At 46.6% G+C, this 15,860-nt stretch overlaps 1 pseudogene; it reads left to right on the top strand.

The window, feature by feature from the left end:
* The first annotated feature begins 1,221 nt into the window (after nucleotides 1-1,221).
* On the top strand, nucleotides 1,222-15,540 carry LOC136122105 (small ubiquitin-related modifier 2 pseudogene; annotated as a pseudogene).
* Nucleotides 15,541-15,860: the final 320 nt, after the last annotated feature.

Below are 15,860 nucleotides of genomic sequence, written 5' to 3'. Positions count from 1 at the left end.
ATAAATATTAAATATTTATTTAATAATTTTATTTTATAAATAATAAATTATCAATTTAATTTATTTAATAATGTAATCATTAACTTAATTTAATAATTAAATGGATTTATTTAATAAATAAAATTATTGAATAAATTTATTTATTTATAATTAAATATTAAATACATATTGTTTCCTCCTCAGCTCCACTCACTACCTCTTTTACAGTGTCTACCTGTGAACCCAAGCTCAGGTGAAAGAAATTAAGGAGTAATATAAATTCTGAAGGTACTTAAGACAATGTTGTAATATAGTATCATTTCAGGACCAGAATCTTCTGGTCTTGGCCTGCACGTGTTTTCAGGATCAGAACAAGAAGAACATTTGCCGTCTTCCCACTTAATGACCTCAAAAGTAAACCTCTACCCTTTTCAGACTCTCCCACTACAAAACAAGCCGGCTCTCTTCCCCAGCCCCCCATCCTCTCCAAGTCATAGTGGAAAGTGCAAGAGTTTTAAAGACCGGGTTTGACTTTTGCAAACAGGAAGTGTGGATGAAAGCAAAGCTAAGTCAGGTATAGAGTAAAACCAATTTAATCTGTCCAAAGCTGAGAACAGTTAGTTCCAAATATTTCTAAATTTTTTTCTTGAATAAGGGGGTCCTTATTCTGAGCGAAGAATTCGAACTGGTAGACGGGTTTCTTGGAAAGGATGATACTCAAATTTCTCTTAGTAACAAACCCTTTAGGAAAAAGGGAATGCATTTAGCAAGGGAAGGAAAGAAATGGTACATACTATTTTGATTTTGAGACCTAGGAAGATACGATTGTGTAACTGGTTTAGCATTCTGGGGTGGAAACATCCTGAAACCATGGTATATGATAAATTTGGTCTCCTTTCTGAAAGGGTTACAGCCTGGGAAAGAGCTGTTATTCTAGAAGTTTGGCCTGTTACTTGATAAAGCTGAGTTTAAGAGTAATAGGGAAAAATACCCTTATAAACCAGTAAGAAAATGTCAAAATATTCAAAATAAAAATAGGCAATTAAAAAAGTTAAAAACAGAGTAATAGGGAAAAATAAAATCTAACAATTCTTTTATAATAAATAAAAGTAAACGCGCTCTCCCTCCTCCACCGCTGCCGCCTCCCTCTTCTGCGGCTCTCGGTGCTGCTTGTGTGCTCGTTCGGTGCGGACCTCGTCCCTCTTTTGGGAAGCGTCCGCAGGGGAGACTCCTGCGCTTGCCATGGCCGTGGCCGAGGAAAAGCCCGAGGAAGGAGTCAAGACTGAGAACAACGATCGTATTAATTTGAAGGTGGCGGGGCAGGATGGTTCCGTGGTGCAGTTGAAGAGTAAGAGGCATACACCACTTAGTAAACGAATGAAAGCCTATTGTGAACGACAGGGTTTGTCAATCAGGCCGATCAGATTCCGGTTTGATGGGCAGCCAATCAATGAAACAGACACACCTGCACAGTTGGAAATGGAGGATAAAGATACAATTGACGTGTTTCAGCAGCAGCAGAAGGTGTCTACTAAAAAGGGAACCTGCTACTTTACGCCAGAGTTCTGTTCCTCCGGACCAAGAAGACATTCTCAATTAGAAAACCGTAATTTGGTTCCACCACATCCTGACTACTACAGTATAGTTTCTCTATTCTTTCATTTTCCCCTTCCTCATTCCTTTATTGTACCTAAAGGAACTGGTGTATGTGCACAAGCATACTGCATTTTTTTTTAACTAAATGGCCAACGGTATGTTTCGATCGACATCAAATGGAGATGGGATGGGGAAAAATACTGGTTCTGTGAAGATACCCCCTTTTCTCCATTAGTGGTATGCTCATCAGCTCTTATCTTTATATTCCAGTAAGTTATTTTGCTCTCACTGTTTAACAAAAAAAGAACAACATAGGGCTTCCCTGGTGGCGCAGTGGTTGAGAGTCCGCCTGCCGATGCAGGGGACGCGGGTTCGTGCCCCGGTCCGGGAAGATCCCACATGCCGCGGAGCGGCTGGGCCCGTGAGCCATGGCCGCTGAGCCTGCGCGTCCGGAGCCTGTGCTCCACAACGGGAGAGGCCACAACAGTGAGAGGCCTGCGTACCGGGGAAAAAACAACAACAAAAAAAGAACAACATAAAAATTCTTGCAAACCTTGTTCGACTGGAGAATTTTAATGTTTTTCATTTATCATTGTAAGACCAAGGACAATTTTATAATTTTTTTGAACGTAGCTGTTACATGTAGGGCAACCTGTCTTTAAGTAGGGATAAACTACTCTAAAAGAAATGAGTGCTAGGTAGTTTTCCCTTCAAGTCAAGCGTCTTGTTATTTAAATAAACTTCTTGTTTAAAAAAAAAACAAACTTGAGCACGGCTCCTGAAATGCCCCTTATTTTCATTATTTCCCATGAAGTGGGTGTAGTAGGAAGAATAAAGGCCTCCAAAGATGTCCATTATCTAATCCCTAGAATTTGTGACTATGTTATGTTACATGGCAAGGAGGAGCTAAGATTGCACATGGAATGAGGCTGCTGATCAGCTGACTTTGGAATGGGGAGATTATCCTGGATTATCCAGGTGGGCACAATATAATCACGAGGGTCCTTAAAAGTCTGTGCAGGAGGCAGCATAGACGCAGTGTCAGAGTGACGCAGCATGAGAAAGATGCCATTGGCCAGAGCTGGCTTTGAAGGTGGAAGGGACCCATGCGCCAAGGAATATGGGCAGCCTCGACAAACTGGAAAAGGGAAGAAAACAGATTCTCCCTGAGAGTCTCGAGAAAGGAATGCAGCCCTGCCCACACCCTGATTTTAGCCCCGTGAGTCCCGTTTCAGACTTCTGACCTCCAGGTAGTACATTTGTGTTGTTTCACTAAGTTTGTAGTAATTTGTTACGGCAGCAGTAGGAAAGTAATGTAGAAGGTCAGTCAAGTAGAAACAGAATTCACTTACGAAACTTCTTACTTAGTTTTTAAAATAATATTGATACCATCAAGGTACACAGCTGTTTTTTGCTCAGATATTTTGTTCCACGTGACCCACTTCTACAAAGTACCAGTTAGTCCTGTTTTGTACACATTTTTTCTTTGGGATAAAAACTAGTGTTTATTACATGAAACACTTTTTTTTTGACCAGGAGGGATTATTTTGTCCTTTATTAGCTGGCTTTTAGAAATGATTTACAACAATGTCCAAGCTCTTTATTTCCAATAAGGAATTATCTTGGAGTAGCGAATAGTGGAAAAATGGTTGTGAGCCTTTTATATTTCCATCAGCTGTCCCCAGATAATATAGGTGTGATAAATGAATTCATGGGGAAAAATGCCTGGGAAGCTGCAATTTATAATGTTTTTCAGTTACTAATTTATATGTTAGAACGCAGGGGTTTGATCAATCAAAGAGAATCATTTGCAATAACAGGGATTCTAAGAGCCTGGGATGTTGCTTTCTACATACCACAAGCTTTGAGACGATAAAAGCAACACTTGTTTTAGAAGGATAAAAAGAAAAAAAAATGTAAATGCTGAGCGGGATGAATAATGCAGCTATTGAAAGGCACCTATAGACAGAGCTGAGTCACAGACATGCAATAATTCAGAATATTCGGAACGCTGTGAGAAAAGGGTGCTTTTCCCAAGCTGGAGTGTCTCTGCCTCCTGCCCTGGACGTGGTACTCCCCCCACCCTCCCTGGGGCTCCTACACTTTTTTGATTCTAAAGCTCCACAATCATTATTGTCCTTCACTCTCAGGCTTTTTAAAAGAAAACACTTAGATGTCTCCGTAACACATTTTCCCTCTCCTTTTCAAAAGGAAGAGAAGAAAGCCTTCTGAGGAGAGAAGATACCTTTTCAGTGACCCTTGTAACCAACCAAAGAATTCAATTCAATCCAACAAAGAGTTACTCAGATAAGAAAACTGACCCAAACACGATGGGGAAAGGGTTTGATGCTGATTACAAATCCTCAGCTGTTGTGCATTTATTCTTCACAGTTAGAAGAGGTGGTGGCAGGACTTCCCTGGCGGTCCAGTGGTTAAAGACTCCATGCTTCTAATGCAGGGGGCACGGGTTTGATCCCTGGTCAGGGAACTAAGATCTCATGTGTCGCGAGGTGCGGCCAAAAAAAGAAGTAGTGGAGAGCTGATACTTGCTATGGACTGAATTGTGCCCCCCCCCCCGCCCCCGCCAACTTCCTGTGTTGAAGTCCTAACCCTTAGTACCTCAGAATGGGACTGTATTTGGAGACGGGGCCTTTAAGAAGGTGATTACCCTAAAAGGGGGTCCTTAGCCTGGGGCCTAATCCCATATGACGGGTATCCTTATAAGAAGAGGAGATTAGGACAGCGGGGAACACCAGGGATGCTTGCACGTGGAGGAAAGACCATGTGGGGACACAGTGAGAAGGCAGCCACTTGCAAGCCAAAAAGAGAGGTCTCAGCCCTGCCCACACCTTGACCTCAGAGTTCCAGCCTTCAGAACAGCAAGAGAATCCGTTTCTGTTGTGTGAGCCAGCCAGTCTGCAGTGCCTTGTTAGGGCAGCCTGAGCAAATGGATATAGTACGTACTAAAGCGAGACTCTCGGACCCCATTGGAGACATCACAGTTGTGACTTAGCAGCAGCCCAGACAGAAACTCTCGGGTGCCAGCGTGGGAGCCCGATGCTGGCTCCTGCCAGAGGCTCGGCACCGCCCTTCCACCCTGGCCAGCAGTATTCAATTCTAGCTTGACCCCTTTGCCCCTTTCCCCGTGCACCTCGGAAGGCTGGGGAAGCCGTGGCTTCTCCGCCTTTGCATTTCTCCCCGTCTTCAGCCCCGGATATTACACAGCACAGAGCAGGCAGTTTTCAATGCTGGTTAAATCAGGGCTTGTCTCTAATCAGTGTGCATTCCTTACCTCCCCCCAAAAGTATGGTAATGTTGACCATCCCAGTCTACACTAAATGGACCAACAGACTCTCTGAGAAGATGGGACAGTGGGTCAGGATGGGACATGAGGTCTTCCAGTCGGGATTCCTGCAGACACTGTGTCCCATGTTGGATTCCTCCAAAATTGACTAGTCTTCTGCCTATGGGCAGACACTGGACTGGGCCACGGGAACGTGAGGATGAAGGAGCCGTCCCCTGTAGGAGCAGGTAGAGCTGTCCTCTCTTCCCTAGAATACAATGTTATAAGTGTCATACCCGTGGGCTGCCTGCACCAGCTCCGAAGATGGAGTGACAGGTTCCGTTTGGGAGGCCAGGCAATCCAGGGCTAGGAAAGCAACTGGAGATCCAGCCTGGGGGGATGAGGCAGTGGCCCTCTGACCTTGGCAAATTACTCAGTCTCTTTATGGTTTAAATGGAAGCTATAGAACATATTTTGGAAAGTTGGTGTAAATATAAAATGAAAAATTGAATTAGAAACTGCATAATGGGACTACCCTGGTGGCACAGAGGTTAAGGATCCACTTGCCAATGCAGGGGACCCGGGTTTGAGCCCTGGTCCGGGAAGATCCCACAAGCTGCGGAGCAACTAAGCCCGTGTGCCACAACTACTGAGCCTGCGCTGTAGAGCCTGTGAGCCACAACTACTGAAGCCTGTGCCCTAGAGCCCGCGAGCCACAACTACTGAGCCCACGTGCCACAACTACTGAAGCCCGCATGCCTAGAGCCCATGCTCTGCAACAAGAGAAGCCACTGCAATAAGAAGCCCGCGCACTGCAATGAAGAGTAGCCCCCGATAGCCACAACTAGAGAAAGCCTGCGCATAGTAACAAAGACCCAACACAGCCAAAAATAAATAAATAAATAAATAAATAAATAATTTTAAAAAAGAAACTGCATAATGTAATGCCTCACACATCGTAGGTGATTAGTAAACATGAGGAAGAAGAGAGCCCCTCAAAGGAGATGATGGGAGCTTCCCTGGTGGCGCAGTGGTTGAGGGTCCGCCTGCTGATGCAGGGGACATGGGTTCGTGCCCCGGTCCAGGAAGATCCCACATGCCGCGGAGCAGCTGGGCCCGTGAGCCATGACCTCTGAGCCTGCGCGTCCGGAGCCTGTGCTCTGCAACGGGAGAGGCCACAACAGTGAGAGGCCCACGTACCGCAAAAAAAAAAAAAAAAAGGAGATGATGGGCCAGCCTGACCTCGAACAGAAAACAGGAGCACGCCAGACAGAGGAGAACTTGGATGGAAAGTGGTAGACCAGGCAGAGGACCAAGGAGAAAAAAGGTGCTGTTCGGGGAGCCTTGGGTCACCCCATGTCAATGTTAGGAATGTTGTGGGAAATCAGGAAGGCAGAAAGGGACTTCAGTGCCAGGTGAAAAAGTGCCAGGCCTTTGTTCTATATTTAGCAGAGAGACTTTTCCAGAGAGTGTGTGACAGAGGGGTAGAAGGTAGAAGTAGAGGAGGAAGGGGTAGGGTCAGTCCAAGCTGCTTCCCATTTTTCCAGCCTGGGCTCTACTTCCTTAGATGGTAAGGCCAGAAACTGACCTGGGAAACAGAAGAGGTTAGTGGGACTTGTTTGTTGTTGTTTGGGGAAGGTGTGAAGTAGACACCATGAGATTATGCTCATGTTAAGTTCATGAAGCTTTTGGGGTATCCAGGGAGAGATGCCTAGTGAGCTTGTCAAAAAAGAGTCTAGCCTTTTGTCAATCAGTCAGGGATCCATAGTGTCCCCAACATGGGCTGAGTACTGTTCTAAGTTTTTCCTATATCACCGCATCTCATAACATCCCTGTGAGAGGGACAATATCATGAGCCTCATTTTAAGGATGAGGGCTGTGATGGACTGAATTGTGTCTGTCCATAGCGCCCCTGCCCCAATTCATATGTTGAAGCCCTAACCCCCAATGTGGCTATTTGGAGATAAGGCCTTATGGGAGATAATTAAGGTTATTTTTTAAATTAATTATTTATTTTGGCTGCGCTGGGTCTTCGTTGCCGCGCACGGGCTTCTCTAGTTACGGCACGCGGACTCAGTAGTTGTGGCACGCGTGCTTAGTTGCAGCATGTGGGATCTTAGTTCCTGACCAGGGATCAAACCCGGGCCCTCTGCATTGCAAGCATGGAGTCTTAACCACTGGACTGCCAGGGAAGTCCTGATAATTTAGGTTAAATGAGCTCATAAGGGTGGGGGCCTGGTGCAATAGGGCTGGTGTCCTCATAAGAAGAGGAAGAGACATCAGAGCTCTCTCTCAGTGTGCGCACAGAGGAATGGCCATGTGAGGTCATAGTGAGAAGGCAGCTGTCTGCAAGCCAGCAGGAGAGGTCTCACCAGAAACCAACCCTGACGGCACCTTGATCTTGAACTTCTAGGCTCCAGAACTGTAAGGAAAATGAATTTCTTTAATTTTTTAAAAGATTTTTTTGTTGTGTACCATTTTTAAAGTCTTTATTGAATTTGTTACAATATTGCTTCTATTTTGTGTTTTCTTTTTCTGGCCACAAGGCATAGTGGGACCTTAGCTCCCTGACCAGGGATCGAACCCACACCCCCTGCGCTGGAAGGTGAAGTCTTAACCACTGGACCACCAGGGAAGTCCCTTTTTAATTTATTTTAAATTAAAGAAAATGTTTAAGTTACCCAGTCTACAGCATTCTGTTATGGCAGCCCAAGATGACTAATACAAGGGCAATTAAGCACAGAGACACTAAGTAACTTGTCCAAGGTCACACAGCTGGGAAGGAACAGAGGCAAGATTTGGCTTAGGGCAGAATCTTTGCTTTTAACCACTAGCCTCTTTGCTTTTAACTACTGCCTCTCTAGGCAGTGTGTGTGTGTGTGTGTGTGTGTGTGTGTGTGTGTAGGGGCAACACCTCCACGTGAATGGAGAAAAAATGGGGCTGTCACTTTATTTCGAGAGGAGAGGTTGATTTCTGGGGCCCCACTGCACCGGTGTGCCTACGCTTGAAGCCTAGTGACTGTTGTGCTGAGGTTGCATGGCCACGTTCCAAGCTTCTCCATACACTTCTGTGAGACTAGGGAGGAGGACACTTCTGTAGAATGGAGAATAAATGTGTGGTCTGAGGCAGGCGGAGCTGCAGACATGTGCTCTGGCATGTTCCGTTTCTTCCATGTTGCCCAGGTGCTGGAGGCGTGGGAAAGGGTGGGTAAGGCTCTGCCCGGCCCTCACCCTCACCCTCACCCTCACCGGGCCAGCAGCACACCTGTGAACTAAGTGAAGAGAGAATCCAATAGGCTACAATCTGGTAAATCATCGAGAGACTCACCACCATACAGTAGTTACAGTTTGTTTTAAGATGAGCTTTGTTCTTTCCCACGTAGATGAATTAAAGATCAGGCTGGGGCCGGTGGAGGTGGAAAAAATAAAATCAGATTGGTTTTCACTTGGAGACCCATGGATGCATTCCTGGTAATTGTTTCATTTATTTTTTTTTATTTATTTAATTGGCGTATAGTTGATTTACAATGCTGTGTTAATTTCTGCTGTACGGCAAAGTGATTCAGTTATCCATATATATACATTTTAAAAAATATTCTTTTCCATTATGGTTTATCCTAGGATATTGAATATAGTTCTCTGTGCTGTACAGTAGGACCTTGCTGTTTATCCATCCTATATATAAAAGCTTACATCTGCTGACCGCAATCTTCCACTCCATCCCTCCCCCACCCCCCTCCCCCTTGGCAACCACCAGTCTGTTCTCTATGTCCGTGATTCTGTTCCTGTCCTGGTAATTGTTTTTTTTGTTTTGTTTTGTTTTTCTGGTAATTGTTTTTGATTCTCAACTCTTTCTCCTCATTTTGATGAGGGTTCCCCCCACCCCACCCCGGTTGTTTGTCTGTCCCCTTGCCTTGGAGTCCCTGAAATATTCCACAGCTCTGTCCCTGCCAACTCTGCAGAAGTGCTGCCATTGCTCAGAGCCTGTTCACAGCCAAGTGGGAGAGTTTCTCCACAAACTGCCATTTCAGTGAAAACAGAAAATAAAACGCAACCAAGCACGTTACAAGGGGGAGGCAGTGCTGGGTTCCTTGGCTGTGAGGCGGCCTGATTTGCCTGGCCCGTCCTCTCTGACCTTGACTTTCTTTGTATTGGTCTGGCCTGCTAGTTTGCATACTGAGGCTTCCTTGGTCTTTTCTCTGTAACTGAAGGTTTGTCATGACTGGGAACGTGTCCTGCCTTCCCAAGTCCTCTTCTGAACGCTCTTTCACCCCACTCCTAACATCTGTCCTTAGGGAAGAGAGCCTTGGTTAAACAAATTCTTTACTAAGAAGTTGTTTTTAATATTGTCATTCCTCCCAGGTGACTTTGCGTGTTCCGAGAGGGCTGATGTGTTTCCCAACACTACGTGCCGATGAATCACCTGGAGCGTTTATTGGGCTGTAGATTCAGACTCAGTGTGTCTGGGATAAGGCCTCCCCGAGACCCTGCATTTCTGACACTGGGCGGTGATGTTGCTGCTGGCCCATGGACCTCACTTTGAGTAGCCGGGCTATAGACGAACACTGAATGGGTGAATGGTTGTGAGGAACACTACTGGAATGGGTATTAGGGTTCTCCAAAGAAACAAACCAGTAGGAGATATCTATATTTATATAGATCTATATAGATATATGAAGAGATTTATTATAAGAAACCGGCTCGTGTGATCATGGAAGCTGAGAAGTCCCAAGATCTGTAATTGGCAGGCTGGAGACCCAGGAGAGCTGGTGGTGTCAGTTTCAGTCTGAAGGCCTGCAGGCTGGGACCCAAGAAGAACTGGTGTTTCAGTTTGAGTCTGAAGGCAGGAAAGGAACCCATGTCTCAGGGAATTCCCTGGTGGTCCAGTGGTTAGGACTCTGTGCTTTCACTGTGGAGGGTATAGGTTCGATCCCTGGTTGGGGAACTAAGATCCCGCAAGCTGCGTGGTGGGGCCAGAAAAAAAAAAAAAAGACTCATGTCTCAGTTCACATCATCAGGCAGGAGGAATTCTCTCTTACTCACAGGATGGTCAGCCTTCTGGTTCTATTCAGGCCTTCAACTGACTGAGTGAGGCCCCCTCACATTAGCAAGGGCAATCTACTGATTCAAACATTAACCTCCTCCAGAAACACCTTCACAGACATACCTAGACCAAATGTTTGGACATCCCCCCCACCCTCATGCCCTCGTCAAGTTGACACATAAAATGAACCCTCACAGGATGGGAGTGTGTATCCTCCTCTGGGATTTTCATGGCCCCTGGGCTGTCCTGGCTCGTCTTCTTGGAACTCTCTAGTGAGAAGATCCAAGTGTGTCCCCTTGTAAGCTGAGTGTTCATTGCTGCACCTCATCTAAAAGCTCTCAAGGGCATCTCTCTGCATGACACCTGGCTATGCTCCATCCATTCTGGCATATAAAGGACAAATGCTACTTTACCTTTATGTTCAACCCCTTAATTTAGTTATACTGAGTGCCTGCTCTGGGAAAGGTACAAACTGGGGGTCAGGGAGGACCAAGGGTGAGACACCCCAGAGTGGCAGGGGTGTAGAAGGGACAGGCTACTTAATTTGTAGGGCCCAGAGCAAAAGGGAAATTGCAGGCTTGTGGTTCAAAAATTAGGATTTTTTGCTTGCCAATGCAGGGGACATGGGTTCGAGCCCTGGTCCGGGAAGATCCCACATGCCACGGAGCAACTAGACCCGTACGCCACAACTACTGAGACTGTGCTCTGGAGCCCGCGAGCCACAACTACTGAAGCCCACGTGCCGCAACTACTGAAGCCTGTGAGCCACGACTACTGAAGCCTGTGTGCCATAACAACTGAGTCTTCGTGCCACAGCAGCTGAAGCCCACGTGCCTAGAGCAACAAGAGAATCCACTGCAATGAGAAGCCTGTGCACCGCAATGAAGAGTAGCCCCCGCTTGCCGTAACTAGAGAAAGCCTGTGTGCAGCAATGAAGACCCAACACAGCCAAAAAAAAAAAAAAAAAAATTTAGGATTTTTAAAGGCAGCATTGACAGAGCAATAAACCAAGTATAGGGCCATTCTGAGTGCAGGACCCTGTGGGAGTGCACGGGTGAATGCCCGTGAAGCTGGTCCTGGGTATTGGGGAAGGAGGGAGGAAACAATATGGTGGAAGGAGCGGAGGGAGAGTCAGCTTAGGGGCCAGATGGAAACGCTGGCCTATTGATTTGTGCCTCTTTTTCTGTGTGTGTGTGTGTGTTATTGTTTTTTGTAGTCAATGTGTATTTTAAAATTATTTATTTATTTATTTTTATTTTTTGGCCACTCTGTCTGGCATGTGGGATCTTAATTCCCTGATCAGGGCTCAAACACATGCCCCCTGCACTGGAAGCGTGGAGTCTTAACCACTGGACTGCCAGGGAAGTCCCAATTTGTGCCCCCTTAAGTTTTCTTCCTTCCCTCCCTCCCTTCCTTCTTTCCTCCCCTCCCCTTTTTTTTCCTCCAATAAATTTATTTAATTAATTAATTTATTTTTGGCTGTGTTGGGTCTTTGTTGCTGCGTGTGGGTATTCTTTAGTTGTGGCGAGAGGGCGCTACTCTTCATTGCAGTGCACGGGCTTCTCATTGTGGTGGCTTCTCTTGTTGCAGAGCACGGGCTCTAGGCACTCAGGCTTCAGTAGTTGTGGCATGCGGGCTCAGTAGTTGTGGCACACAGGCTTAGTTGCTCCGTGGCATGTGGGATCTTCCCAGCCCAGGGCTCGAACCCATGTCCCCTGCATTGGCAGGTGGATTCTTAACCACTACGCTATCAGGGAAGTCCCTAGGTTAGGTTTTGAAGTCATCTTCCAGCTGTTTCTCATAGCTCTAGAGGAGTGATTCTCAAAAGGAAACCATCCCAAGAATGGCTTACCACGAGGCAGAGATTCCACTTTCTCTGAACCTATTGTCAGGGCCTTGGTATTCATGCGTGACCTGGCTGATTGGTTAGAGAAATGCTCAGGAAGATATAAAACAGAGGTCCCTGCCAGTAAAATATGACTAACAAGAACTTTCTTGTTCTAGATTTTAACTCAAACTGTCTACTAATCTTTGAGGCAATCTGTCAGGTGAAGGGGGTTCTTGGCAAGAGATTGAGGATGAGTCAGAGCAAACTCACAACAGCTGCTTTGGAAAACCACTCACCTCTCTCTTGGTGGGTTCCCAAGTAAATGATAACTCAACCAGTAAGTGCTTTTGTGACAAATATATATTTAAAAAAATTTTTTTTTTGTCACGCCACACGGCATGCAGGATCCTAGTTCCCCAACCAGGGATCAAACCCGTGCCGCCTGCAGTGGAAGCACAGAGTCTTAACCACAGGACTGCCAGGGAAGTTGTGAGATATGTGTCTTTTTAATAAGCTGCCTCATGTCCTTTTAAAAAGAGGTCATCCACAAATAAATGACAGAAAAGAAAATAAGTGCTAAAGTCCTCGTTTTAGGAAACACAGGAGGCTAATTCGTTCATTCTGTAAATATTTACTGAGCAATTACTTTGTGCCAGGCTCAGTTCTAGACACCACAGCAGGATTACAGCAGGAAATGAAAGAGACCACAGCCCTGCCCTCTGGGAGCATCAGTTTGAATGGAAGGTGGAGGTAGAAACAGAGGCTGCTGCAGGGCTGCCTAGAGAGGAGGGTGTGGGCTTATCTCTGTGGTTTAGATACGGCGAGATAGTGAGAAAGGCCATTTTCTGTGACTTAGCTATGACCGTATTTAGTGAGGCTTTCAGTAAGTGATGGGGAAAAAAATGTTGACTTGTAGTTGAAATTAGGGTCATGAACTAGAAATATAACTTCTGTGGGTTCTTTTATCCTAAACTCTTAATTCTACCCTTAAAACTCCACTTTTAAAAAATTTTTTATTGCCAATGCTGTGTTCTTTTGAGATGTCAACGGTGCCCTCAGGAGATGGGACGCCAGATGGCATTTGTCTGTGTTTTAATCAAAACACCCCCCATTCTCTTCGCCACGGTGTGAAGCAGCAGCTTTCTGTGCTGAGCAGGGACAAGAAACAGTACAGATACCTGTAATAGCTTTTTTGATTTCAAGGGCAAGAAATGTACCCAAAGGCTAGGTCAGTCTAATTTCATTAACTTCAGTGGTGACACCATTATTGTGGGAACAAACCCTCCCATAGTCAGCCCTGAGCAGATTCCGAGAGGCAAAGTCCTAACGTGTTGATATAGGTGGGGCTGAGGGAGAGAACGATTGACGAAAAGCCCCAAATGGTGGTTTCCTATGTATCCATCTCCCCTTTATGGGCAGGGCTAAGCATTTCTCTTCTACTGTCTCCTTCATGGTTTTCAACCACTTAATGAAATGTTATTATCCAATTTAAAAAATTAGGAAACTGTGGGTCAGAGAGTTTAGTTAACTTAGCTAAGCCCAATAGCTAACTTATATGAGTGCATACTATGTGCTGTGCGACTTCTTTTTAATCCCTTCAACATCCTTGTGAATTAGGTGGTATTACTCCTGTTTTACAGAATGAAAAAGCGAGGCTTACAAAAGATTAAATAACTTGCACAAGGCTCTGGAGCTGGAAAGCGGTGGAGCCTGGATTCAAACCAGCCAGTGTAACTCCAGGGTTTTTCCTCTCCACCGCTTTTCCGGTTTCTTAGGAGCAGAAAGAGCTATGCCCAAGGCAATCAGATGGCCACTCTGAGGACTCATCTGAAGCTGTCTTGCAACCATGTTACCTCCTTAACAGGAGGGCCATGATGGCAGTAGACCTCAGTGAGGCAGAGAAGAAATAATTTTGGGGGGGAGGGGAGTTACAAGTGACAGATACTCATTATATTATTTAATTATAATTTCAGCTGCTGTACCAGAAACCCAAGTATCAGAGGCATAATAAAACAAAGATTGCTTTCTCTGACATGCAATAGTCTTGGTGTTGGCGTGTGTGTGTGTGTGTGTGTTTCTCATATATATATTCCCCTTCCAAGATGGTGGCTTGTAATAGGTTAAGAAATTGCTCTTTCTCCGGGGATGAAAAGCTTCACAAAGGAATGACTCTCCATTGAGAAGTTTGGGCAAGGTCTTGGCTGAGATTAGGTCTTTCTTTGAAAGTGTGTCTTTTGGAAAATCTCTCAAACTTCACTCAACATTCTTGCAATACCCATTATGGGACCTGGTGGACATATCACTCTGAGATCTACTATCCTAACCATTCTTCTCAAACTGATGTTTTAGAAACATTTCGGATCTTTAAAGCTCTTGCTTCTTTTTTTTTGCGCCTCTATAATTCATTGATGAAGTATTTTTGAGAGCCCCAAATGTGCCAGGTACGGTGCTAGGCACTGGGATACAGCAGAGAGCAAAATAGCTAAGAATCTGGATCCAGTGAAGTGCTGTGCTGGTGGAGGAGACCATAATTAACTGGCAATTTCAGCCTCCTTTAATACAGGGGTTGGTGGGAGGACTGGGGGTAGGAGATATGGGTGCCTGACCTTAACTGGATTCGGCAGGTTTCCAGTATCTACAAGACTGTTTGCTGCAGTTGGAGTTCAGCAAAAGTCTGCTGCATGGGTGCACTGGCTGTTAAGCTAGGATCTGGAGAATGGGTGGGAATTAGTCAAGTGAAGGGAAAGTATGAGGGTGGGGTGGGGAGTGGGGTGGGCTCTGGGCAAAAGGAGGAGACCCAGAAGGGAGACAGCACAATGAGATTTTTCTGTTTAGAAGGATGATTTTGCAAAGTGGAAAGTGTGGAGAGTAGATTTCAGGAGGCAAGGCCCGGGGTGGAAAGAGATGGGAGACCTTTGATGCGGTTGGGGGAGAAAGCATTGGGGAAGAGGGCGTGGATTTAGGAGGAGGCTAGAAGAGATGGGAGAAGGAGGAGGGAAGAGAGGTCAAGGATGACTTCCAGTGTTCCAGTTGAGTTTTATGCTCTAGGACACAGGCATTTCTTTTTGCGGATTCTTTTTGTTTTCAGCCAGATAACCCCAGGGGCACAGGCCTCCTCCCTCCCTCAGGGCGACTGGGCCCACTGAATCAGGTTGTAGTCAATATTCACCCCAGCCTTTGTTCTTAATGGTGGTGTCCAAAGCTCTTAAGGCGAGGAGGAAGCACTGACGGGTGTGGGGAAGAGATTTCGTTAGCGTCTCTACTGCCGGAGTCCGGGTTTCCTCTTCCTCACAATCTCGCCAAAGGTAAATGGCAAACATCGTTTCCGGATTTTACAGAAGAGACCAGGAGGCAGGTCTGTGTGAATTTAGCCCGAGTCGCATACTGCTCAGTAGGTGAATGTGAGCCTGTGATTTCAAGTGTACTTGCTGGGCAAGATGAGTCAACCCGGTGAGTCCTGGACTCCCCAGGACTCGGTTAAGGCCACCGTGCCCTACCTGGAGCTGGGTTAGCGTCTAACACCTCCCAGCATCCACAGGAAGGGATTACCTTAGGGTTTTTTCTTCTCGTCCAAAAGTTCCTGTCTCCCCCTAGAGTCAGGCACACGCCTCCCAAGCCAGACCACGTGTCGCAGGTACAACGTTTTTTGGCTCTTCCCCTCCCCCCGCTCCGTTCTTTCCTCTCCGCCTTAGGTGGCAGGAAAATCCTTTACCTCGGACCAATCCCACTGATACCGAGCCGCGCGCGCGCGCGCGCCAACTGGAGCTCCTTCTCTCTACGTCATTGGCCACCTCCACCTATGCACAGTGACAGGCAGCTTCGCGGACCTATTGCGGGAGGAGGCGGAGGCCGCTCGGCCCTCCCAGAGCTGCTTTGTTAGGGGCTTCCTCGCTGTTCCCTAGCCGCCGCGCCTCCGCTGCCTTCCCCTGCTCTCCCCAAGCCGCGCCGCCGGAGCCTAGTGGGAAGGCAATCCCGGCGTGCGTGGCGGGGGAACCTCTCCGGCCGCGTGCCGCGGGGGGGGGATGCAGCCCGGGTGCCCAGCGTGCGCCTGTTGTCACTCTCCAGCCCAACTCCGAACGCCCCGCTCATGTGTCCGCCGTCTCTGATTGGCTGTCCGGAGGCGGAGCGAT

This window comes from Phocoena phocoena, chromosome 4, assembly GCF_963924675.1.
Source record: "Phocoena phocoena chromosome 4, mPhoPho1.1, whole genome shotgun sequence".
NCBI classification, from domain to species: domain Eukaryota; kingdom Metazoa; phylum Chordata; class Mammalia; order Artiodactyla; family Phocoenidae; genus Phocoena; species Phocoena phocoena.
Note: the sequence above shows the minus strand (reverse complement) of the source record. Positions and strands in the feature narration are given on the sequence as shown.